Here is a 27,047-nt window from a genome sequence, read left to right as displayed (position 1 = left end):
ACATTGGAACAGGAGCAACAGGCAAAGTGGGCAGAATACCTACCATCATTAGTCCAGGCGTACAACAACAGCATTCATAGCTCGACAGGATATGCCCCAGCCTACCTCATGTTTGGGAGACATATGAGATTGCCTGTGGAAATGATGTTTGGGACCGCAAATGTGACCAGGAAAGCTATGATACAGCTATGATTTTGTTTGTTTGTTTGTTTTGCTTCTTCATGAGATCTCATTGCATGAATAAAAAGGTAGCATTTGTTTATGAAACAGTCTTCAGAGTGATGTTTTATTAACATGGTTTAAAATACATTTTGTTTTTTCATCCCCCTGTTCATAATCTGCTAATTCCCTTTTCCCTTAAGAGGTGAATGCAATATTACATTTGGCATGTCCAGCCACACATGCATCATTGATGAGGGCAGTGGCTTGTTGATGTGACTTGTACACTCTGGTCACCTGCAGGGAGGGACATGAAAGGGACCTGGTTGTAGAGACTCGCCTAATGCAGATGGTTTTGCTCTCTCGCTCTCTCTCTCTCTTTTTGTCTTTCTTTGTCTGATGTTTACTCTCTCTTTGTCTCTCTCTACCTGTCGCTACCTCTATTGGTTTCTCTCGCTCTCTCGCTCACTGTCGCTATCTCTCTCTCTTTCTCTCTCTCTCTGTTGTCTCTGGCGGTGAGAGATTTGAGATGACAGCGCTGCATGCTATCCAGCTCCATGCGTAGTGAAATGTACGTTTAAAAAACGATTGGAGACAGGGTTCTTGCAGGTTTCAATAAGTCAAATATAAGACCTTTTTAAGACATTTTTAAGACCATAAAGATTGAAATTTAAGACCTACACGACGCATTACCCAAAAACATTCAAATCAAAGAAATTCTGAAAAAATCATTGAAAAGTCGTTGAAAAAGCATTAATTTATTTAATTTACAGATAAAGCAATCAAACTAGTAACCTTCCACACCCAACGTCTACAACCCAACTGATTTTTTACATTGCTCACTTGTAGTATACTCAAGGAAAAAATATCCGTGTCGCACCAAATGCCCTAAACCTTAAGCCCAAAATGAAAATAATCTAAAACAAACTAGCTCTCAAATAGAATAGATTTCAGCAAGGAAGTCAAAAATGAGGCGAGTTGAAACTGGGTGTGAAAGTGTGTTTTGGGTGGACACTCTGCACTTGTGTACCACTTGTAACCAACAGCAGACATCGCTGTGATCTAGCCAGTGTTGCCACAATTACCTTGAAAAAGTAATCTGATTACTCCTTTAAAAAGTAACTTAGTTACTTTTAAAATCAAGTAATCAGTAATGTAACGGAGTTAGATTACAAGTTACTTTATTAGTTACTTTCAGCAGCTGCCGACAACACCCCCCGCCGCCTCAACATAAAAATGACAACCGGTTTTGCCAATACTCACTTTATTGGAAATGCATTTTAACAGTAATGTCAACAATGTATAGCAGACATCCCAACCTGAAAAAAAGTAATTTTAGGGAGGTAGCCTTTTAGCCTACTTAGATACTGAAATTCAGATGTTTGTTCAATAATGTCTAGTCAGTACACCAAATAAGGAAGGCCTATAGATATAGAATTTGTAGATTTTGGTAGCTTGGGCTTTTCATTTTCAAAAAGAGAACAAACGGTCTCCTGTTCCTAGATACACTGAACTGATTAATTTAGTTTGGGAGAAAAAAGATAAAAGCCCACCTACACTGAAAATTGATTGGTTGATTTAGCCAAACAGGCCAGGATGCTCTGTCTTGGATGTGCTTCAGGCACACACGCACCACCCCTCTCTCTCTCCCTCTCCGTCGTGTGCGCGCTAAACTCAGATGCACAAGCGATTTGAATTCCCGGTCTGACTTGCGCGCTCTTGTTCATTCTAGATTCCGGGAGATTTTATCTAATTTGCGGGTGTCAGGGAGCCGCTATCGGGAGACTCCCAGAACTTCGGGAGACTTGGGATGTCTAGCTATACAGCACTTTGTCACCAGCACAGAGTGTACAACGTACCTTAATGTTATCATGTTTAGCGGACACAAACTCAAAATAATGACTGTATAGCTAAAATTCGCATCTCTCTCCTCCCTCTATTGTTGTTTATGTTTGTGTTGCTGCGTGGTAGGCTATTACACGTGAGTCATCATGCTGAAAACGTGAGCGTTAATCCCCGAGACAAGAAAAATGACAAAAATAGGTAAATGACAAAAATAGTAGGCCTAACACACAGTGACTTGGATAAGTCACTTTAATCTGATTGCTAGAAATAGTAGCGCGTTAGACTCGTTACCGAAAAAAGTGGTCAAAATAGAGTAACGCAGCATCACTGGATCTAGCCATGTCTCGTTGAAAGTAGGCCTACACTTTCCCATTTTCCACACGTAGCGAACTTTAACAAATTCTGAGGAGGAGATGAGGCGTATTTTTGGCGGGCAGGTATAGCATGTATCACGGGATTTGTAGATTTATCACTGCGTAGGCTACGTACCAACACCAATATCCCCCAGAAAGAATTACAACACACTGAACCAATGTTCTGAGCATTCTGCTGGTTTTGTTACAATGGTAGCAAAGACGCTAAAGCTCTGCTTTGCAACCTACGACTCAATACTTTTTTGCTACTTTGTAATAACTTTCTGCAGCCAGCGTTTCTGGAAATGAACGATGGTAAAATATTTTTTAGACCTGACTAAATGAATTCTAAGACCTCGGAATGAAAATCTGTCCGTTTTTAAGACGTTTTAAGGCCTTACATTTTTAGGCTTTTTAAGACTTTTTAAGACCCCGCGGGAACCCTGTGGAGAAAAAAAGGCCCGAGGCATTCTTGGAAAAACACACACTGTGCACGTTGTTGATGACGGTGACAAATGGACAGGAAGGACTTGTTCTCCTATGGTGGTATACAGTGGTGGGAGGATTGTCATATTCACACGGTGTTAGAATAGGACACGTTGTTGCTGCAAAGTCAATGCTATTTACAGCTGTCAGACGCTTTTGTCCAAAACTCTGGATTATCGTGCACCCGGCACAAGATGCCGATGTGCTGTTCGAAGTTGCGCTGCTTGCTGTAACAGATGTCATTCTCATTGGTTTAAAAGATGTTACGCCCAAAACATACCCATGACTGATTAAGAAATATAAAAACAAGCCTTTTGTGCCTGGCGTCCATCGTTTGATCACAAAATCATGCCATTACGTAAATTAGTGAATATTGACTAGTCACACCTTTAATGTCTATAAATGTTTTACCTCTGAACATCCGATTCTGATCGCCAAGATAGGGCCCTTTATATTATATTGTTACATTGTAATTGCTTTCTTATAACTCTTCCTGTTCTCACCATCTCTTGTTCTGTCTCTCATGAGCTGTATATTGAGTGTAATACTGTGGGTTGTAGATTATGTGGTCAATGTAAACTGTGACTGTTGTATGCATGTACAATCACAACCCTTTTCTAATACAAAATGTTGACTACACAAAAAAATTAACCACTGCATTATTATGACCGCCGCACTTGATCCGGTCATATAGGTTTTTTTTTTTTTTTCTTTTCTTTTTTTTTTTTTTTTCGCATGCCCAAATTTCCGTCAATGATTCCGGGACACTGAAAGACCGGGTACACGAAACTTGGTGGGCATGTAACCCCACATGGATAGCATGGAACCATCGTTTTTCGTTTTGATCTGTAGCCCCCCCGCTGGACTGGACCCCCCGAAAGGAGGGTAGGGCAGACACAGTTTTCTGTGAATATCTCGAAAACCGTAGGGTTTAGGAGGACCATTTTTTTTTTTGTATGTTGATCTCAAGGGGCCATGTCAACCCATTCCATAACCACTCATTTCATGTATAGCGCCACCTAGTTAAACACAAAAAAGTAAAAATGAGGTGTTGTAATTGAAGGTATCTGTGACCTAACATAGTCAAAACTGCACGAAATTGGAAGTGTAGGATCATTATGACACCCTCTGTATGCACGCCAAGTTTTGTGGAATTCCGTTCATGGGGGGCCACACAATAAATTAATTTATGTTACTATACACCAACTGGCCTGTAGGTGGCGGAGACAGTTTTCTGTGAATATCTCGAGAACCGTAGGGCCTAGGAGGTCCACCTTTTTTATGTATGTTGGTCTTAAGGGGCATGTCAACCCATCCCATTACCACTTGTTTCATGTATAAGCGCCACCTAGTTAAAAATTAAAAGCAAAAGAATTAGGTGTTTTCATCACAATATCTCTGGCTGACAAGGTCAAAACTGCACGAAATTAAAAGTGTAGGATCATTATGACACCCTCCGAATGCATGCCAAGTTTTGTGTACTTTCGTTCATGGGGGCCTTACAATAAAATAATTTATGTGTACATTTAGTGGCGTACACCAACAAAGGATTCGGGACACTGAAAGACCGGGTACACAAAACTTGGTGGGCATGTACCCCACATGGATAGCATGGAACCGTCATTCTTCGTTTTGATCTGTAGCCCCCCCCCGCTGGACTGGACCCCGAAGGAGGGTAGGGCAGACACAGTTCTCTGTGAATATCTTGAGAACTGTAGGGCCTAGGATGACCAATTTTTTCCGTATGTTTGCCTCCAGGGGTCATGTTAACCCATTCCATGTGCACACATGTGCATAAACAGATACACACGCACACACATACATTTACAGTAATCATACGTATGACACATACTCACACAGTAGACATATGTACGCATGCATGCACATGCACAAACACACATACGCAGGCAAACACACAAGCACGCACATACACACACACACACACACACACACCCACACACATAAACATAAATTTGTACACGCACACATGCAAACAATTCAAGAATTTTTCCCGTCATCTACTCCCTGAATTTTTGGTCATTGATACCCGGGACACCGAACCACCGGGGTACATGAAATTTGGTGGGTATGTAGCCACACTAGACTTTTACGGAAAAATTTCATTTCGTCCCCGGGTTTCATAGAATTTCATCAATGGGGGGGGTCTAAAAAAATTAGGTTATGTGTACATTTAGTGACTGTACACTCATTGGCCTGTAAATGGCGGTGCACACATATACACATGCACACACACAGGCACCCACATACTATCGGTATCAGAACGGCCGATACATAATTACAAATTCAGTAGGATTAACCCTCTATACCCCGTAGCGGCCGTCGACGGCCGTTCTGTATTCTCCTCCTGTAGCGGCGGCCCGCCGCAATTTTAAAGAGACATCTGCTACAGTATAACCTTCATACATGAAATAATACAGCGTTAGTGGATAAATAAACACCAGACTTTTATTTTGACACACTTAAATGGCTAGGTCGCTATTGACTTTTCTCCGGTATTTTTGAGTTTAGCCTGTTGACTGACCGGCTGAGGACTTACGGTGCCTCTGGAGTTATGGCTTCTAACAAGCGCCCAGCGTCTTTTCTCATTAGATGAGATGGTATTGATGTGCATCCACCATGTTTTGATGTAAGTGACGATCATATTGATGTAAGAAATTGACAAAATAAAAACATGAAAGTGTAATACATTTAACGTTAGCATCCTCCCGTTTGTCATGACTGATTTAGCTGCCTCTCTGGCATAAAAAAAAAATTGTATGGCTGTCACTGTGAAAGTCAGTTTGAGTTTAGCTAGCACCAGCAAAATATAGGCATAATTCAATGATGGGTCATGGCCTAATTAACAATAAAGTTTATGATAAACCCATGCCAGGTTTATTTGCAGTTATATCACATTAACATTACCCCTTTCTGGCATGTACAGTAAAGCTAACATTATCGTTATCCCACTTACAGATAGTTATTGCAAACTACTACTTATGTATGTCTCTCTAAATGAGTTTTTGTTGACTAATAACCAAAGCGAGAACCACCGTTGTGTTTTCTGCTTATGGATGTCAGGAAAATGTATTTGTATACAAGTAGGCCAATGTCTCGTCATCTTCGTGATTACAAAAAAGCCTGCTAATTTGCTACCTTCACTGATGTAACGTTAGCGTTAGTCTGAGACTTCGTAATGTTAGCACAGGATAGGTTGAAGGTTAGTGAACGAGTGCAACAGGTTCATTATCATCAACTGGTCAAGTTTAGATAAATTATATAACATGATGTGCATATAAAACAAAACGTAAATCCATGTCAGGATTAACAGTCCCTGTTGTTGGTGACATGCTTATCAAATGAGTCACGATTTCATACGCTTATGCTTCATGGCCTACGTTAGTTCATATCCTCATCATTTTTTTTTTTAGCTGTAAGGCTCACTGTCCAGCTAAATCCCAAATAAGTGCAAGATATGCCAGTCTATTTCAATGAAATCAGTACTCATATAGTATCGTGTTTCCCAGCTTCTAATACAGAAATATGTGAACCATATTTATAACTTTTGTTAGTGAAAAACTTTGAGACTGTAAGTGAGTAGGCCTATGGCTGTCTATGGGAAACATGAATATATAATTTTTAATGGATCATATATCATTTGAAAGAGCAATTTCTAATCTTTAAACTGAAAGAAACTTACAATTGACACTTTTCATTAGATTTTTAGTTATTCTTGGTTATTTAAAATGTTTCTCAAATTGCCCTTTTCTCTTAGAATTCCCAGGAATCTGAAGCATTGTTGTAGAATTCCACTGGGGTATAGAGGGTTAAAAGAAAGCCAAAATAAATATTCATCATCATCATCATGGCTGCATTTTCAGTATTGGCTAGAAGTAGTCGTTTGTCCACTAGATGGCGCATCGTTGCAGTGAGGCGTAATTTTGTTGGAAGTTAAAAGTGGGTTGGAAAAACAATGGACGCTTCATACAAGGACTGTAATTTACCGCAGCTTAACATCTAATAAGGATAGGACGATGTTCACATGAAGTGTAATTCCCATTTCTTCTTGAAGCGAAATAAATCTGAGGATGTTTATCGGACATGCTTGGTTTTACTGCGAATGCGTTAATCTTTTAATATCAATAAGGACCTAGGTAATGTTACCGTTAAGCGTTGGTTGAGTGATGGAGGCATTTGATTTATTGCATTTGTAGAAAACTATAAATGCGGTTATACCAAGCAAATGTATAGCAGCACTGTTTGTATCTTCGACTGTCATTTATTGCACGTGCTACAAAATCATTCTGTGCAATGGAAGATTTTACCAACGTTACACCGGTCTGATACAGTTTTGCCTATACATGCGTGAGACTGAGGCGCCTGTTTATTTTTTTGTTTTAAGTGCGTGCAGGGTGTGAGAGGGAATCGATGTGCTTTGATTACAGCTTGGTAGTTGTAGTCTGTGAAATTAAAAAAGCACGTGTGTGTGAAGTATCCAAACAATGACACCTTCATTTCATTATGGCTGCTTTAGCAACACACCTTAAGCTACTGTGTAGTGGGTCCCATTTAGAAGTGGCTACTTCATTCGCGCTTTCTTGACTCATGGAGCTGCGTGAATGTTATTACAACTTTTCGCCACGATATGACAGTTTAAGTCCGCTTGATACTGTAAAGTATGCCATTGGTTTCCAAAGGAGATTTTATTTGTGTAAGCCAGCATAGCCTATTGACAATTGATGTTGTAAATAGGCCTACCTTATAATCCTACCTGTAGCTTAGGGAAGCTAACAGCTTTCTATTAGGATCTAGTTTGTTAGTTACCGTTTTGTCATAACTCCCTGATGCATTTTTGCATTTAGAATAGCCAGCGTGTATATCTCAATCGGAAAATTAAACAATATCGGTGCCTATGGACTAGGCTGGGTGAACCCAGCCTGATCTGCCCGCTATTTTTTTTTTTGATTTCTTAAAGGATTGAGCTTGGTCTGATGAAAGCCAGACTAGCCATGGACCTCAGTTAAACAATGCAAGGGAACATGAATCAGCCTATATTTGCACGAACAATAACAGACAAAAGCTCTTCAACTTTGGCCCGTTAAAATGTGTATGAACAGTCTAGCGACGCATTTCATCAAGGCCCATTTGGACATGTCAGTTATTTGCACCACTGGTTAGATGTAAAACAGCATTTCATTTCAGACTAGGCTACTGTTACTTAATTTGTGCATTAACAATAACGTTTCAGACTACTGTTACTTAATTTGTGCATTGACAATAAAGTATTACATGAACTAAAGATGACTAAAATCTTATGTAGAAGAAGAAACATTCACAAAAAAAATCCATCCATCCAAAAATGACCTTTGTTTTGATAGCTATTTGAAAACAGCATTGAACTGACAGAGATGTTTTTGTTTATAAATACATAAAAAATAAATAAATAAATAACATTATGCTGATACCTTTTGCTTTTCCCAAATACAATGTAGCCTACAGGTGTAAGTGACCTTTCATCAATCCAGTTCCAATGGATGAACTGTGATGAACTGCCCTACTTGTGATTGTTTAGAGATTTTAAAGGTTTTATAACAATGCTACATCTTCTTTGGCTATTCTACAATCTATTCACCTTTTCAGCACCAGTAGGCTACTTTCTGTGCAGCCGCACACACACACACTCAGGCATGCCAAACAAGCATACACAAAAAAGTTTCAAGAGTGGGGGATGGAGTAAAATATGGAGACAAATTGAAGTGTGATTTATTTTCGCGGAACGGATGTACAGGACTGAGCGGCGGTCATATTTTGTACCGCTATGCGGTACATCTAGTTAGCTATAATAATTGTTTACAAGTCGAAAAGCCTATGACAGTACTGATAGTGATAATAACATTGTAAGTCAATTATTTAATTAAGTGAAAGGTGAAAAGATGAGTCTTGAAAGAACAGTCTTGAGAAGTTCAAAGTCACAAGCAAGCAGCACATTAGGTAACTCCAAGCAGCACATTAGGTAACTCCAACAAGGAATCATAGATAAAGAGTCTTGACCTCTTGGCATTAATGGACAGTCAACATACTGTAGACCCTCACCAGAGGACCGCAGTGGTCAAAACAACATGTAGAGCTGTGTGATTATGGTATTTTGCATAATAATAATAATAGTGCACAGTCTAAAGTGTTGTGCTGGCAGACCCACTGTGAAGGCAATCTAATAAATGATCATCACGGAGTAACCATTTAATCTCTAATGCAGTTTAGAATTTCACAGCTTTTTTTTAATTACTTCCTCTTATTGATCACGTTTACTAAATTGTGCACTTTTCAGGTGTACAGTCATGTGTTATAATCCTGCTGATGGAGGTACTGTGTAGTTTACATAATCAGTGGATTCATACCAGTCTCTAGCAGACAAAACTGGAAAGAAAAAAACTACTCATTAAGGCCCCAGTATTTTTGTGTTGTTGTTGTTGTTGTTGTCATTGGCAGATTCTGAGCTGTTGAGTTCCATTAGATGCAGACGGTTCGAAAAGGAGCGTGGTAAATTATTTCATGCCAATGTATTTTAAAAACACTCTCCATGTATTTTACAGTAATTCATACACTGTAAACCCCAACAGGTTCAATGAACTCAAAATATTTATTGTGAAATATGTTGTGAAAGATGTTTATTGTGTAATATGAAACTGATTACCTCAAAATATTTAGCTATGTTAAAAAATATTTTAAGTAATTTCTACTTAAAATAAGACTTTTTTAAATGCTCAAAATCTTTAAGTACAAGGATAAAATTAAAAAGAATAATGTGAGAAATAGAGGTTTTAAGTTATTGTTACATTAGTCAGACAAGCTCTTAAGACTCCAAATATTTGAGAAAATGAACAACATTAAAACCAATAATTTCAACAAACAAACATTTTTAGTAATTACTACTCTAAACTAGAAGTTATTCACACTCATTTTTTTAGGAAGTTGATGAACTGAAACAATAATTTGACAAACAAACATTTTAAGTAATCACTACTTAAATCGTTGATAAGTTCAATGAACCTGATCATTTTGAAACCATTGTTAAAACCAACAAACTTGACACAGGTAATAATACTCAAATAACAAAATAATAGGCCAACATAAATAAAAGCAAAAAGCTCCATTGCCAGTGTTGCCACAGTTACCTTGAATAAGTAATCTGATTACTGATTACTCCTTTAAAAAGTAACTTAGTTACTTTACTGATTACTTGATTTTAAAAGTAACTAAGTTAGATTACAAGTTACTTTATTAGTTACTTTCAGCAGCTGCCGACAACACCCCCACCACCTCAACTTAAAAATGATAACCGGTTTTGCCAATACTCCCTATACTGGAAGTGCATTTTAACAGTAATGCCAACAATGTATAGCAGACATCCCAACCTAACCTACTTAGATACTGAAATGCAGATGTTTGTTCAATAATGTCTAGTCAGTACACAAAATAAGGAAGGCCTATTGATAGAAATTGTGATAGTAAAATATGTAGATTTTGGTAGTTTGGCCTTTTCATGCAGCCTTGGCAACTAGCCATCTAGTATAGGCCTGAGTAATATGCAAATGAAATTACACACCTCAACAAGTCTTTTGCAATCATTTAACCCGCCGTGAGCAATGCTAAAGTCACTGTTCCAAACAGTGCAGTGTGCAATACTATCATTAGGTTTTACTCTTATGAGACAATTGGGTACACTTTTGTATAGTCTGATGTGAAATGGGCTTTAAATCTTTCCTTTTTGAGAGCCATGACGCTCCTGTTCCTAGATACACTAACTGAACTGATTAAGTTAGGGAGAAAAGAGATATCACTGAAAACTGATTGGTTGATTTAGCAAAACAGACCAGGATGCTCTCTGTCTTGGATGCGCTTACAGGCACACACGCACCACTCCAACGTACCTTAATGTTGTCATGTTTAGCTGACACAAACTCAAAATAATGACTGTAGGCCTATAGATAAAACATGCATCTCTCTCCTCCCTCCATTGTTGTTTACGTTTGTGTCGCTGCGTGGTTTTACACGTGAGTTGTCCTCATTCTGAAAAGGTTGGCATAGCCTACATGATGTTAATCCCCGAGACGAGGAGAAAGCAAAGAATATATCTTTTTACTAAGGAAAATTACAAAAATAGTAACGCACAGTGATTTAGATAAGTAACTTTAATCTGATTACTGGTTCGTAAATAGTAGCGCGTTAGATTACTCGTTACCGGAAAAAGTGGTCAAAATAGACTAACGCATTACTGGCATCACTGTCCATTGCTTGCTTGAGTATTAACATGCTGGCAGTACCAAGGTTAAGGCTAAGCAGCAGTCTAGGAGGTAACCGCTTCAGGTCTTCCAAACCCATTATCATTTTTTGAATTAAATTAAATGTGTAGGACAATTGCTTTGGATAATCGAGATGAAGTGCATAAATTAAACCAAATAGCAAAATTAACGTCTCTGTCAACTCTGCTATATCACACACAACAATATCTCTGTCAAGAACTATAGAATGGATAGCAGGACCAAACTTCACAAGGGAGTCTGTATCACCCGAAACAGTGGGAATAGCTACAGCTGCATCCGAGAAGTCTGGCAGGTCAATTTCTTCTGCCTGAAGACCATGACAGTAATTAGCTAATAAGTAGAGTAGTCAATAAAAAACACTACATGTGTATTTAATATAATATGAAATACCAGTGAATGAAAAGTTCAGGTAAAATTCCCAAATATGACATTCTTGGTGAATTACTGTAGTATTATTTAATTGCTATTCTGGTGGCTAGGAAGATGGTTGTGATTGTTGTCTTTTGGTTGCAAGGTAGTATCAGAGAGGGCTGAATAGAAATAGAGATATATAGAGAAGACAAAGTAAAAAAAGAAGAAAGAGTGAAAGAGGACACACAATAACAAAAAACTTACATTTCAGGTCTTAAAAAAAATCCATCTTCCCAGAGGAAGATGGGAAGGGCCTGCAGAGTAATTTTCCTTCTGCTGTTGACATTGACATCTTCCTAGGGGGGATTGTGGGGTAATGGGAAGACAAATCAGCAGAATATTAATCATATGCATCATATGCAGCAGAATATTAATCATATGCATATTAAATAAGACTATAGTACAGGTGACATGTAAATACAAGATTCACTCCTTCACGCTCCTGATATGCAACCTCCTGCTCTGTCTTTCTATGAAATCGTGAGAGATGAATGTTCAGTGCATTAATAGACTGAAATGAGCAAATGCATGAGTGGTGTATGCATGGTAATGGGCTGACCCTTGAAAACTGACTGTGATTTAACTAATAATGGCAAAGTAACTGAGCCTGTGTCTCGGAAGATAATAATAATAATAATAATAATAATAATAAAGCTTTATTTGTATAGCACCTTTCATACACAGAATGCAGCTCAAAGTGCTTTACATTTGAAGCATGTAACACAATAATAGTCAGTCAGTCATTATCAATCACTTTTTCTTTGCTGTTTATGTTTTACTCAGCAACATATCAAAAATATAGAAAATGGCGTCATAAGACTGGCAGCCTTAACCCTCTTACCCCCACAAGCACGCCATATGGCAACTGTGGCAAGGAAAAACTCCCATATTCCAGGAAGAAACCTTGAGCAGAACCTGACTTAATAGGGGAGCCCATCTGCTTCTGGCAGGCTAAGCCCTCAATAGTAGCAGATGTAGAATAATCTGAAAATGTAGTCTACAGGATAAGATGAGTTAACTAAAAGCTTTCCTGTACAGGTATGTTTTCAGATCTTTTTTTAAAATATTTACTGAACTTCGCCTGCTTGATGTACAGAGGCAGGGTGTTCCATAGTTTGGGGGCATAATGGATAAACGCAGCTTCTCCACTTTGTTTGTGGAGCACTTTGGAGTGCGATTAAAAGATTAGAATTAGATGATCTAAGTTTCCTTTGTGGTTGATAAGATATTAAAAGCTCAGAGATATATGAAGGTGCTATGCCATTCAGAGCTTTGTAAGTAATTAACATAACCTTAAAATCAATTCTATAGGAAATAGGGAGCCAGTGCAGTTCAGCCAACACAGGGGTGATGTGTTCTCTCTTCTTAGTCTTAGTTAAAAGTCTAGCCGCAGAGTTCTGTATGAGTGCCAATTTCTTTAGATGTTTTTGGGAAGACCAGTGAAAAGTGCATTGCAGTAGTCTAACCTGCTAGTGATAAAGGCGTGAATTAGTTTTTCTGCATCTTGTTGAGTTAAAAAAGGGCCGCACTTTGGCAATGTTTCTCAAGTGGAAATAGGCTGTCTGAGTAACTTTACTGATATGGGGCTTAAAACTTAACTCTGTATCTAAGATGACACGAGGCTTGTTACTTTTGGTTTGACCTGGTGTGCCAAGTTCCCCAGATTACTAAGAATAATATCTCGCTTTAGTTTTGGTCCAACCAGAAGTACCTCTGTTTTGTCATCATTTAGTTTCAAAAAGTTTTTGCTCATCCACTGATTAATGGAGGTTAGGCATGCAGTGAGGGAGCAAAGGCCATCTGGGTTAGTTGGCTCCACAGAAAGATACAATTGGGTATCATCTGCGTAGCTGTGGAAGTTTACATTATGCTGACTTATGGCGTTTCCCAATGGAAGCATATATAGAGAAAATAGCAGGGGACCAAGGCAGCTCCCCTGGGCCACACCAAAAGGCAAGTCATGTTTTTCAGATACATGATCTCCTAGACTGATATAAAAATCTCTGCCAGTAATGTAGGTTTGAAACCAGTTTAGAGCATTATCAGAGAGACCCACCCACTTCGCAAAGGCGGTGAATTAGGATGCTATGATCAATGGTGTCAAATGCCGCACTCAAATCCAGAAGAATAAGGATTGAGACTTTGTTTGAGTCGGTAGCTAGTCTGAGATCATTGACTATCTTTACTAGAGCCGTTTCTGTGCTGTGATTTGATCTAAAACCTGATTGGAATTTTTTCAAGGATACTGTTTTCGTTGAGGAAGGTATTTAACTGATTGCAAACAACTTTTTCAAGTACTTTGCTCAAAAGCGATAGATTTGATATAGGCCTGTAGTTGCTCAGATTGGTATGGTCAAGTTTTGACTTTTTTAAGTAAAGGTTTCACAACAGCGGTTTTAAAAGCAGTTGGAAATATACCTGTTTCTAATGAGGTGTTTATTACCTTGAGAAAAAGGGAGCTAAGCCATCATATACTTTTTTTTGAGGAATGTAGTAGGGATTGGATCTAAAACACATGTTGAGAGCGGTTTGAGTTATAATTTTACCAAGCTCAGATTGAGTAATAGTGCTAAAGGACCTTAATTTTGGGGGGCTGTTTTTGGGTGTACTATCAAACATATTACTTGTGTTACCAATAGCCTCCCTTATAGAAATGACTTTGTTTTTGAAGAAGTCTGCAAATTCTTAGCATCTTAGAGAGGATGCCTGACTGAGTGTATCAAAAGGTGTTTGATGCAATAGCCTATCAATGGTAGAGAACAACACCCTAGAGTTTCCACTGTTTTCAGCAATTACCTTAGAGAAGTGGTTCCTCCTCTCATTCGAATAGCTCTATTATAATTTGCAATTTTTTCTTTTTTAGAATGTACGGTGAACCTGTAACTTAGTTTTTCTCCATGTTCTCTCAGCTTTCCTACATGATCTTTTTAGATCATGGATATTTTCGTTCATCAAGGTGTCAGTTTGCTACAGGGCCTTTTTTTTAGTCTTTAAGGGTGCCACTCTGTCAAGCAGAGCCTAATTCACGATTAAGAGCCTCTACCATTTGATCAATGGGATGATGTAAAATATCTAAATTTATGGAGTCTATAAGAGCTATGAACTGCTGTTCTGCTCTAATGTCAAAGTCGCGATTTGATTGCAATTTCGGGATGAATTTTTGGAGTATGTAGTACAATATTAAAAGAGACACAATGATGATCAGACATATTTATATCATTTACTGATAAGTCTGTGACTTCTATCCCTCTGGAAATTACTAGATCGAGGGTGTTGCCAAGGTTGTGGGTGGGTCCTGTAACATGCTGCTTTAGCTCTAAACTGTCCAACACATTAAGGAACTTACTGGCTTTAGCATCAGTTGTCTTATTGACATGAATATTGAAGTCGCCATTTACAATTATCCGATCATAGCTAGTGATGATGAGCGACATAAGTTCAGAAAACTGGTCGAGAAAGCCAGTCCATAGTTTAGGAGGGCGGTATAAGGTTAATAGAAGTACAGCTGGGTCAGCCTTCAGAGTGAGGGCAACATACTCAAAGGAAGCGAATTCGCCAAAGTTGACTCGTGTGCAACTATATTTGTTTGAGAGAATGGAGGCAATTCCACCACCTCGTTTGCCTTGTCTAATTGAGTGGAAGAAATTATAATTTGGGGGACAAGTCTCAACAAGAACAGCTTCGCTGTCTGAAGTCAGCCAGGTTTCAACAAGAAACAGAAAATCCAATTTTTTTTCACTAATAAAATCATTGATTGCAAAGGTTTTGGTAGTAAGTGCACCTATATTTAGTAAACCCATGTTAGCTGAAAATGCCTCTGGCTTTTGAGGGAATATGCTGAGGTATGGAAAGAATATTTGTTAGGTTTCTAGTTTTAAACTTGTCTTTTTCTTTTTTCTATCGTTGGGTAGAAATCAGCGTTGGAATAGAACTATAAGCATAAGTCATGCTATTGCATGACACAGCTTGATCTATGGTAGTAGTATTGTATGTTACCCTGCAGAAAACATTCTCAGACTCATCCACATGTATAATGCCATTCGAATCAATACCTGGGGGAAGTGAATCTGTAATATTTTTCTACAGAATGTCAATGTCTCAGTGTGGACGCTATGTTGTCAGAGAGTAGCCTGGCTCCATGTTGGTTTGGGTGGGAGACCATCACGCTTCAGCATACTGGGCCTCTCCCAGAACAAGCCCCAGTTGTTGACATAGGGGATGCTTAGGGAAGCGCAGTGGCGTTTGAGCCAGGTGTGGAGATCGAACAGTCTGGACCATCTCTCAGCACCTTTTCTGTAGGTAGGAGAGGCCCAGAGATGACAAAGCGTTTTTCTGTGCCCATCAGAGTGGTGGTGATGAGAGTTTTGTAGTTTTCCTGCAGTGCTACTGACTGCTTATCTCTGATGTCGTTAGGTACTTGCCCACGTGTACGATGATGTTGTTGACCTTGGTGTGGCGGGCCAGGATGCTTGGGAGTTTCTGCTGGATGTCAAGGACCTTGGCACCAGGGAAGCAGTAGACCTTGGAGGGACCGCTACATGATGGGGAATGCAGAGGTCTCTAACCATGGAACTGCCGATGACCAGGGTGGAGGTTGATGAGGTCCGGGGAGGAGGGGTCGGGGGGGCCGACTTTGAGGAGGGACCAGGATGGTTGTCTCTCCGGGGCTGGAGGGGCTCCTCATCCTCGGTCAGAATGGCATAGCGATTTTCCAGTCGTATAGGTTGGGCTGGGCCTGAGTGCCGTCGGACCGTCTGCCCGTGCTTGTGATGCTTGCTTCACGCCATGGCTCAGGCTGGTGTGGAGTGGAGCTGGCCAGCAGAGCAGGCTTGGTTCTCAGCAGAGGCCGGGGGGAGAGGCAACAGGGACAGAAGTTGCATTAGTGCATGGCATGGTTAAAGTATTGGAGGACAGAGTGAAATCAGGGCATCTGGCATTTGTGTGTGTAAGAGAGGTAGCGTTACTTACGGAGAGAATGGTGTCGAGGAACTTTTCATCCTTCTCAATCTGATGGAGGGTCGCTATTCTGGCCGAGTTCCACTATCTTTTAAGCTGAGAAGGGCATGAGTCGCAGCCTGGTGCACAGCTGAGGGAGGCATCGTGTCGGCTGAGGGCTCGCCCGGTGTCAAATGTTTTTAAGCGTTTGTTTGCTAGTTGGCTAGCAACAGCGATATCGTGCAGTTCCTTGATAACTTCGAACACAGGTAGCGGGTAAGTAATCTGAGAAGATCTCACTTTTATATTGAGTCACTAGTTTTGAGAGACGTTAGAAGGAATTTGATGCTTTCTTCTTCCAGATATCGTTTCCTTGGCCCGGTATTATTTGCAGCCCTTGATACTGGCTTAACGTTTAACGTTAACGTTTGACAGAAAAGTTTGGCGATCAAGGTTATAGAGTCCGATAATCCAAAGCCTCGAGCAACAACGTGGAAGAGGCGTCACATGACCTGCATAGCCAACACATTTTGAAAATGCCACATAAAATAAGTCTAAGGTGTCATCCCTTTTTTGATACAAAAGCATCACTTAACCCTAGCCTTTGTGTATCCCTGTGGAGAGATGCAAAGGGATAACATTAGGCTAGGCTATTCTCATTGGTAAATAAATGCTTACAAAATATCACTATAACTTATAATAATATAGGCTACACGTTGGCTACATTGTGAAATGGAGGACAAGTAAGTTATCACTTACCATGGTGTGATGGTGGTTCCTTGCACAGAACTGAAAACATGTCACACAGCCATCTGGTCCTGAGGAGAAAAATATTATGAACAGTATTATTTCACTTTTTTGCACAAAAGTCAGTCAGACAGTCTCTTCTTCTCTATCTGTATAGGCAGGCCTATCAGAGTCAGACGTTGCCATTGATCATGCTTAGGCTATTGTCAGTAAGCTCGGAGCTACAACTTGGCTTCCTATCCGTGTTAACAAAACTGGAATTGACGTTAATATAAGACATATGCTATTACTGCAGGGTTATTCTTAAACTATAGTACTCTTTGACCTGGTAATTTTCAGAAAATATAACATCCTTCAGTAAAAAATCTTTTTGCATGGTTTAATGATCTACTCTTTCTAGAAACTTGCCCTCATAGTGGCTGTAAAGATTTCACTTGAATAATATATATTTTTGACATTTTATTCCAAAAGTCTAACTGTCATTTCCAGTATAAGTATATAAGTATATATACTCTTTTGATCCCGTGAGGGAAATTTGGTCTCTGCATTTATCCCAATCCGTGAATTAGTGAAACACACTCAGTACACAGTGAACACACAGTGAGGTGAAGCACACACTAATCCCGATGCAGTGAGCTGCCTGCTACAGCCACGCTCGGGGAGCAGTGAGGGGTTAGGTGCCTTGCTCAAGGGCACATCAGCCGTTCCTACTGGTCGGGGTTCGAACCAGCAATCCTCCGGTTACAAATCCGAAGCCCTAACCAGTAGGCCACGAGGTGTGAGGTACATGAGGTGTGACGCAACGAACAACATGACGGCATCCACAGATGAGATGAGCATAGCTATTATATTGCGCAAGTTTTATTCAAATTAGAAAGTGTTCCTGGGTAAGCTGTGAAGCTATGAGTCTCAGCCATGCAGCTGGGAGGAATGAACGACACAGACATCCTCCACGGCCGATTCCAGTTCATAATGGAGGAATATACTTTCTTCAGAAGTGTAGGGCCTACTGTGAAAACTTGATGGGAATTGTCGTTGATTAGGTTCATGTCACATACAAATGGTAAGTTAAAACATCTTAACGTTAGTTACGTTACTTAACTTAATTGTATGTTAAACGAAGGCATTAGAAGAACACTTTGTTCATCTAATTGGTTGATTTGGCCCGTCGATAACCACCAAAGGTGGTGATAGACAGATGGTTTATCCAATCAGCTAACCAGTATTTCCGCCCCTTCCCAAAAGTTCTTCAATGAAAAGTTCCCAGATGGATATGCGGAGCAAATCCATCTGGCGGAGTCAGGTTAACACATATCAGCCAAAATATTCAATTTATTAATTTTCCAGAAATGCATGTTGTATTATTTTTACAAGGAACAGTATGTAAGATTGTGGCCAAAACTGGTACTGCAATCACTTTCAAATTACTGTAGAGCGGTGTATCCCCTCCCCCTCCCCCCTGAATAGCAGAGCTAGCAACCTGGATGCCGAAACACTACTGACTTCGTGATTAGTAGACAGGTGGAGGGTGGCGCATCAGGCCAAAACACAACATGACAACATCAACATCAGTTGAGGGCTGCAACTTCACTTTTTAAATGACAATATCCTGGCCGGACAACTGTTGTCAGTGATATAAGTATTTGAAATGAACATGATTTCTTAATGTCTAGTGACATATCAGGGCCATTTTATGATTATTTGAAATACATTTCTTACATACGGTTCCTTTAACTTAAAATATGTGTTGTGATGCAATTGACAGTGTGGTGGAGATGACATACATAGACACATTTAAGATTTAAAAGCATTAAGATTTAAAACAAAAAAAATGTGTCCCTGCCATATGTTATGTAATTATGATGTTTTTTTTTCTACTAGATTCTTTAGTAGGCCTATTATGAAGCAAATAAACTGTGTTTTTAGGGCAATGTCATTTCCACCACGTCACCATGTCATTTCCACCACCAAAAACAAAAAAGTAGTACATATTTTTTAGTTTTTCTTATTTCTTCCAAGGACAAGAAAAGGATCATAGTTGAAGAATTACCCTGCAGTGTTACTTTGCATTACACCTAGCAGCTAATACGAACCATATAGCTTAGTAGCTATAGTAGGCTACTAATAAAAAATGTAAAAGTGCGCTGCCTGTTTGTGCGTGTCATGTGTTTGATTTCCAACTTATGAAACGTTGCTTTGGTGTCTAACCTGCGCGGCCAAAGTAGGCCACACCAGAAACGGTTAATAAAGGATCTTTGGTAATGCTAAACTATACTGTTTGTCTGTCCAGTTTCCACTAAAGTAGTGCAATAACAGGCTGGCTGGCTGGCTGGCTGGGTGACAGCTCAGACAACAAACTTTAGTTAACTCGCTAAAACATGCAGCTAGCCCGCAAAAGGTCTCTCTTACATAGCCTACACTTTAGCTGAGGTCTGCCCGCTGGAAGACGGTACACAAATAAATAAACAAAGTACACCTACATTAAGGCGCGTTCTTACCTTTGTGTAGAGGCTATGGAGCATCACAGTCCCGCCCACAGGAGTTTCCGGAAGTAATAATTCAATGCAATTTCTCCATTGACAATTCGGGTATAAGACATAAAAACTTAACTGCACATGGTAGACTCAAAACCAGCTACGGCTGTACCAAGCGATTGTGTATGCTCATATAGACGCCAAAAGTTCACCGGGCACTAACCTCGTTTTCAGATAAATGTCTTTTATTCGCGATGTCTTGGATAAGTACTTCATTACCCACAATCCTGAACAATCCCACAGTGATGTCTCTGATTGGTGGAAAGGCCGTTATGATCATAGCAGAGCCCGCCCTTATTAGACATTCTCTGATCATAGTTTGAAACTTTATCAGCGAAAATCTTAATGTGAATAAAAACTTTCTAGACGAACATTGGTACTTGTATCAACTAGGATTGTGGTTTATATATCACACGAACTTAGTCAGGGCCAATACACCATCAAATAGAACACTGTAAATGCTAGTTTGAACATTTAACTTTTCAGGTAGCCGATAGGCTGGCTAATCATTAGCCTTTCAGACATTAGAATGTCATTATAATGCTGCTAACATTAGCCTACATGCTGCAACACAGGTATAAAATATATTATGTTTTAGTGACCTTGTTGTTTCTATGAACATGAATTGTTGTTTAAAGGAAACATCAACTTAGTCGAGGCATAAAAAGCCCTGTATATCCCCATTAAGTACTTAAACCTTTGAACTAGCTAGCTAGCTGATACCACAAGCTGGATGCCCTGCAGTAAAATGGTTAGCAAACCGTCCAAGCCCCCGTGAATATTTCACTGTTTCAAGGACGAAATCAAGAGTGTCCAAAGGGGTGAAAACCACTTTAAATCGGGTCACATTATTGACTGTGGCGTCGAGGGTCAGCTTGTGGGTTTTGTAAGGGCCAGCATGAGGGACAAGACCTATCAAACCTACGAAGTTGTGTGGTGAGTTTTGCAGGGAGGTTGGTAATGCTAGTTAACATTAGCTAGGCTACTGTAGCCTTCATACTGTATGATTCATATCAATCATTAACCTAGGAATACTTCTTCGTGCATTTAATGAACATTTTGTGTAATAATTCACGGCAAATTAATAAACTGAATATGGTGGTCCAAGAGCAGACCATGCACCAGTCCATGCATCAGTCAGGTAACGTTATGAAGCACTGCCGTTAACGTTAACCGCTTTCACACACACACGATATAAAATTCAATATCAAAACACTATTATTTACACGATTACTCCTGAATAAATGCTATTAACTGCACATCCACTATATAAAAATCACTGTTTGGAGGAAGGGTTCGTGTGCTGTCACCGGTTGGAATTTTGTCGCCGATTTTGCCTATATTATTCAGTGAGGCGCGGTGGTTTATGGGATGAGTAGTTCCTTCGCTCAGAATGAAAATATGTACAGTCTTGTACCTTTTTTTGGATTTTCTCTTTTTTTTTTCACTCGAAATTATATGTTGTATGCTTATGCGTTATGCCGTAGCTGGTTAGCTTAAGACATGCTGTAAAACTCTTTAGATACGAATTTTTCCAAACGTCAATGGGACAAATGAATGGGAATCTTACATCCGGCACCTAACCGCATTTTGGCTGTGGGCGGGACTGTGCAGCTCTATTAGTCTTAGGCCTACGATGTCAAAGTGTATCAATTTACAACTGCCACAATCGATCGTAGACTAGTTCATTCACCATTCATTGGGATTTCCGTTTTTTTTTTTTATTGGTTTATTTTGGTTTGTGTAGGTTATTTGCCATGTTGATATGAACCTAACCAATGAAGTTGCACGTCTTTATTACGTCAGACGTAATTTCAATCCACTCTTGAAAGAAATGAGTTTGGGGGTCAGTTCTACTCATATACTAAGAGCTAATCTTGTCAAAATAATCAATAACTGGGAAACTAGTTGAGTGAACTTAAAACTTTTGTGGTGCCTGAACAATATGGCAGTTTTGAGTACAGCTCTGCAATTTTATTGAGTTTAGAACACTGTTGGGGAATACAGTGTAGGGAAACTAAGCTTGCCTCCATATGAAATGCACTGAGGCAGCCATCGTGAGTCACACATTAGCAGGGAGCTGTGCAAATAAACAGGCCACTCTCTCCATTTCCTAGAAACGCCTGAGGTCCTGGATGTTTGCGCCCACGGTGCTCAACAGAAAAGGGATGCAATATGAATGAGGTTGCTGGATGTAAAAGAGAGTTGTGTAAATTTAGACCACCTGCATAATTTTCTTGCAGCACAGAAGTGTCTGAGGACACTTGGGTGTGTGTGGAAGGTTTGACCCTTTAAGATCCTAACACTGTTAGCTTTTGGCTGTTAAAGCGATGGTTCGGAGTAATCCCTAGGGTCCTTTGCACCATGACCCCGAGCCAAACACCCTCCCAGAACCTTTTTTCCCTTGGTTGAACCCTGGTCGAGTAGCGCTGTCAGAAACTAATGACGTTCTGCAGTCGTAATGGAACCAACTTTTATTTTGTAAATTACCCCACTAATAATGCCCTGAATGGTACGAAACTTCTACAGTAGTACAACTATGACCTTTAGTCTAATAACGAGGCATTAGAAAGTTTGTAAGTGCACCAGGAGTTTTAAGGAGTTTATTTAAATAACACTTGCCTCTGCATCTGCTACTATACTGCTGCGTCAACGTTTCTTCCGTGATTTGGGAAAAGCCCGTAAAAGTCCTGGCAGGAAGCATGCATAAGGATGTAGATCCAAGGCCGTAGCCAGGATTTTTCAAATACCGAGGTCAGGGGCGTCGCTAGAAATTTTGGGCACCCCAAAATGCTAGGAGGTTCTTCCGAGCCGGTTGGGCCGGTCGAGGGAAAATATTGACATCTCTTCTCTTAAAGTTGGCTACACACATTCAAGCCAAACCGTTGCAACTCTGCCATCAATCATTATGTTAAGCCCACCAAACGACTCTATACACAATTTCAATGTCCTGATTAAGTTTCGATTTCTGGAGCTCACAAGCCAACGGAGAGTTGTTAGACTAGCCCTGGCAGCAAATTTAATTTCCTGCCGCTAGGGGCGCGTCTAGATTTCTAGGCTAGCAGAAATTAACAAGATGTCAAGTTTATTTTGAAATTTATTTTTAAACTATGTGAGCTGCGTTGCCGCGATAGCCGACTCGACTCTACTTTCGTTTTGATATGTAGGTAGGCTATCACGTGACGGTCCGTTGATGCAAAGATAATTGTCTCGTAAATGAAACGTAAAGAAATAAATACCGAGGACATGACCTCGGTGTCCTCTATGGTAGCTACGGCCATGTGTAGATCCAGGAATGCACTAATATTTTGTTCGTAGTCCAGTTTGCAACAATTATTAGTTAACACTAAGTTGTAAACACTTCGGGAAAAAAAAATTAAAAACTGGATATACCAAAAAACGTTGATGTAATCGCTTCCTGCCAGGACTTTTACGGGCTTTTCCCAAATCACGGAAGAAACGTTGACGCAGCAGTATAGTAGCAGATGCAGAGGCAAGTGTTATTTAAATAAACTCCTTAAAACTCCTGGTGCACTTACAAACTTTCTAATGCCTCGTTATTGGACTAAAGGTCATACTGTAGTTGTACTACTGTAGAAGTTTCGTACCATTCAGGGCATTATTAGTGGGGTAATTTACGAGATAAAAGTTGGTTCCATTACGACTGCAGAACGTCATTAGTTTCTGACATCGCTACTCGACCAGGGTTCGACCAAGGGAAAAAAGGTTCTGGGAGGGTGTTTGGCTCAGGGTCATGGTGCAAAGGACCCTAGGGTGAAATTACTCATCGCTTTAAATGTAGATACAAATTGAATCTTCGTCCTCTCCTTCCATCTGCAGCTCCGCCTGAGACATGGTTCAGCCCTGACACTATGGCAATCTAAAGATATCTAGAACTCTCCTACCATTTACATGATAATTACAAGTTCAATCCATCTAGTTTATTTTAGCACTACTGTAGTTTGCTCCATATTATACTGTGAATACAGAAATGCTTTATGGCTACATAGCTACAGGCACAAAATGGCTGCTTTCAGCCACACCTGCTGGCTCTGCTGTCAGTGCCTGAGGGTATTCCTCTTATAACTTGGCACAACATGGGGCCTGACTGACTGACTGACTGTGAGAAAAAAAGAGAAGAGTCGAGGAACTTTCTGGAAGAGCAGAAGGTGGGCGAAAGCATTTTGTTGTCGTGCAGTGCTTTTTGAGGAGGGCTCCACGTTGGTTATTAAGGGAGTCTTTTTGTCTGGTTGGTTTCACAGAGGCACACAGGGAGCAGAGGGGATTAGGATCAGACGAGCCGTGCTCCCTCGCTCACCTCCCGGATGAAGTCTCCGTTCGGCTTCTCCACCTTTTAGTCTTTTGTAACGCAGCCTGTGGGCTTCTGGGCAGAGCCTTCAAAACACTCAGCTTAGTAGATGTGAGAGGTTGTGTCCACAGCATTTGTTTGTTTCTGTGTGTGTGTGTGTGTGTGTGTGTGTGTGTGTGTGTGTGTGTGTGTGTGTGAGAGAGAGTAAGTGTCTGTGTCTGTGTGTGTATGTGTGTGTAATGCCGGTTCAGACCTCCATGGGGCCCTTACCAAAATCCTGCTATAGGGGCCCTCTTACCTGAACTCTGAGGGCCATCTATTTTTTTTACAGTCGCACCTGACACATTAGTGCTCCCAATACAATCATCCCATCCCATTTCGGATGTCTACGGAAGTTACTAAATATAGTGTTTTGCACCACAAAGGGCTAGGAGAAAGTAAAATGAAATATAATTGTGTGTGAATCACCTTCACAACTATAAATGCCCAGTTTTAGGGTCTGAGCTGCTTGGTTTTGATGCTTGCTGTTGTGCTAGTAGCCTGAGTACTGGCTGAGGCTGACTGTTCTGCACCTTTGTCTGTAGTAGGCTACTTGCCAGAGACATAGGTTACTGGACTGGCTCCCCATGATTCCCTTCAATATTTTTTCGAACGTAGACTATTTAAACAATTATTTTAATACTTCATATAGGCTATTTACTATCTGCAAAGTTAATAGATTAGGCTATTTCCCATTTTGCATATGTCCAGTTGTAAATAAACCATCTAAAGCTTGATTGAAATGTTGTGAAAGCATTTACTTGTTTTACAAATGTATGGGATGAGTGAAATTACCAATTAGTTTAGACGGGTCCTTGCATGTTTCTGCTGAAAAACTGCTAGTTTTATCTTGAACACACCCGCTATTATGAATGCATTTAAAGATGTGCTTATTTTCAAAAATGTAGCCAGTCGCCGGCAGTTAAAACATGAAAAAGCTGGCAAGTAAGCCACAGACATTTACCTCATCACTCCACACAGCAGGTGGGCACTGGGATGCACCTAACAATCAAGCACAGGCAGCAGTCTTTTCTCTCTCCATCAAATGGAAAAATCAATGTCCTCGATATAGTCCAGGGAGTGTGGACATTCCTGAAGCACACTCTCCTTCACACACGTATAATCTTATAGTACTAATAGTATGTCCCATGATACGATTCATATAATATCAATAGTATTCCTATAAGAATTCAATAATATTTCATTTCAAAATACTATACGATTCCTATATTATTTTTTTGTATAGGGTAATCACAGAAACACAAGAAACTCGGGAACACCAAGAGACATCATCTTGCTGTCAGCCCTGTAATTAAATATGAGGCCCTGACAATAAGCGTGATCCTTGTTTCCTCCCCTAGATGTACTACATTTTGAATTCTTCATTTTTTTTATTTCAAAAGCAAAAAGCCAGCGCATTAAAATCTAAAGTGTTTGCTGTAAGTGCATCAAAGTTTGCAATCCAGTGGCTTTGATAAGGCCCTCAGGCAAGTGAACAGAGCTCTCACACTGCTGAGACTCCAGTGGCACATCTGCAAGAACGGAGTCAATTAATGTCAACTTCGGTGAACTTCAGGACTCCACATTAAGGCTTGGATCTGCAGCATTTCCAAGGCTAAGGGAGGACTGAGCTCATAGACACTCAGAGAGGAAGAGAACATTTATGGTCCTGAAAGGTACAAAACAAAAACAAAAGACAGTTGTGATTGGAAAGGTTGCTGGAGAACCTTTTTGTTTTCGGTGTTTGCCTGTGTTTGGTTATGTCTAGCACGCCTGACCAAACAACAAATCTGCAGATAACTGCAGCAGTAGATTTTGTTTATTTTGCTGTGTTTTTTTATGTCTGGAGTCACACACATTTATTGATGCTCAGTGTGTCATATGTCTGTGTTATCGCAGTGGTGATTAAATTACAGTAACACCCAACTATCATCATTTAGAGTCGGAGCTAATTCCTGTGCATTCTTCAGTTTGTACGGTAGCCCGGTTGAAACCAGACCCTTTTTAGTCGTAACTGAGGGTCTGGGGAAGGTTAATTCACAGCCCATTTCCAAAGGGCGTTCCCAAACGGACACCGATCAAAATGCCTCAGACGTAATAGGAAAAGCCAAAAACCAATCAGAGCAACGAAAGAGACAGAGTGACGGAAACACACAATTTGCAACACTGTCTGATGTAGGGAGAAGGAGGAAGAATTAACTACTTTTTAATTAAACGTAGGCTAATTTACAAAGAAGACATTGTGCCACATTGAAAGCTAATATTTTGTCACTAGCAATTTACATCTGCCCTCTGTCAAATACAATTGCTTGTTCAGCTCTGAACAAAACCGTCATATAAAGCAGGAATGGGGGACGAGAGACTGAAACGTTCAAAGCAATTGTGCCAGAATTGTTTCAAGGCAAACACTGAAGTGTAGCTTAATGCAGATAGTGGTCTGTAAATGATTTTCTTTCCATAAAAACTCTCAATGTTGCAATGTTTAGGATAGCCTAGGCCTATTTCATTTTTTGAGCATTCGAGTTATGCTCGCATAGCACACCAATTCAAAAGTATGTGTTTTCTGTCGACTATGTGTCCAGCTACTGTAGGCCTATAAATGAACAGAATATCAAACCGTTTTCAGTAGCCTACCACTGTTGCAGATATCACATTGGTATCCCTTACATATTTGTACAATGTTGGAAGCAGTTGCGAACTCCCTGTCTGAAACCAACGTGATAGCAGCTTCAAACAAGCGGCAGCAGCCATCGTTGATGTTTTTTTTAAAAAACCCCGGCTTCTTCAACAGGGTGCTCTATTTTCATCGTGTAAAGCCCGCCTCAAGGGTTCTTCTGATTGGTGCCTAGATCTAGGAAAATTGGAAATGGGCTAGAATGAGTTCTTGTCCAGATGGACTTTCAGG

The 27,047-nt window shown here is 40.1% G+C and overlaps 2 long non-coding RNA genes across 2 annotated transcripts; both read right to left on the bottom strand.

Annotated features, from left to right (window-relative positions):
- Positions 1-11,237: 11,237 nt before the first annotated feature.
- Positions 11,238-11,870, bottom strand: LOC125299591. The gene is made up of 2 exons (XR_007194406.1): positions 11,783-11,870; positions 11,238-11,474 (listed from the first exon to the last, which is right to left on the bottom strand). It is a non-coding gene; the product is annotated as an uncharacterized LOC125299591 (long non-coding RNA).
- A 5,030-nt stretch (positions 11,871-16,900) lies between these two features.
- LOC125299590 lies at positions 16,901-19,834 on the bottom strand. The gene is made up of 3 exons (XR_007194405.1): positions 19,759-19,834; positions 17,273-17,331; positions 16,901-17,127 (listed from the first exon to the last, which is right to left on the bottom strand). It is a non-coding gene; the product is annotated as an uncharacterized LOC125299590 (long non-coding RNA).
- Between the last annotated feature and the right edge of the window lie 7,213 nt (positions 19,835-27,047).

The sequence above is a fragment of the Alosa alosa genome, chromosome 8 (assembly GCF_017589495.1).
Source record: "Alosa alosa isolate M-15738 ecotype Scorff River chromosome 8, AALO_Geno_1.1, whole genome shotgun sequence".
Taxonomy (NCBI): domain Eukaryota; kingdom Metazoa; phylum Chordata; class Actinopteri; order Clupeiformes; family Clupeidae; genus Alosa; species Alosa alosa.
The sequence above is the reverse complement of the archived record's forward strand: the minus strand, read 5'-3'. Positions and strand labels throughout refer to the sequence as shown.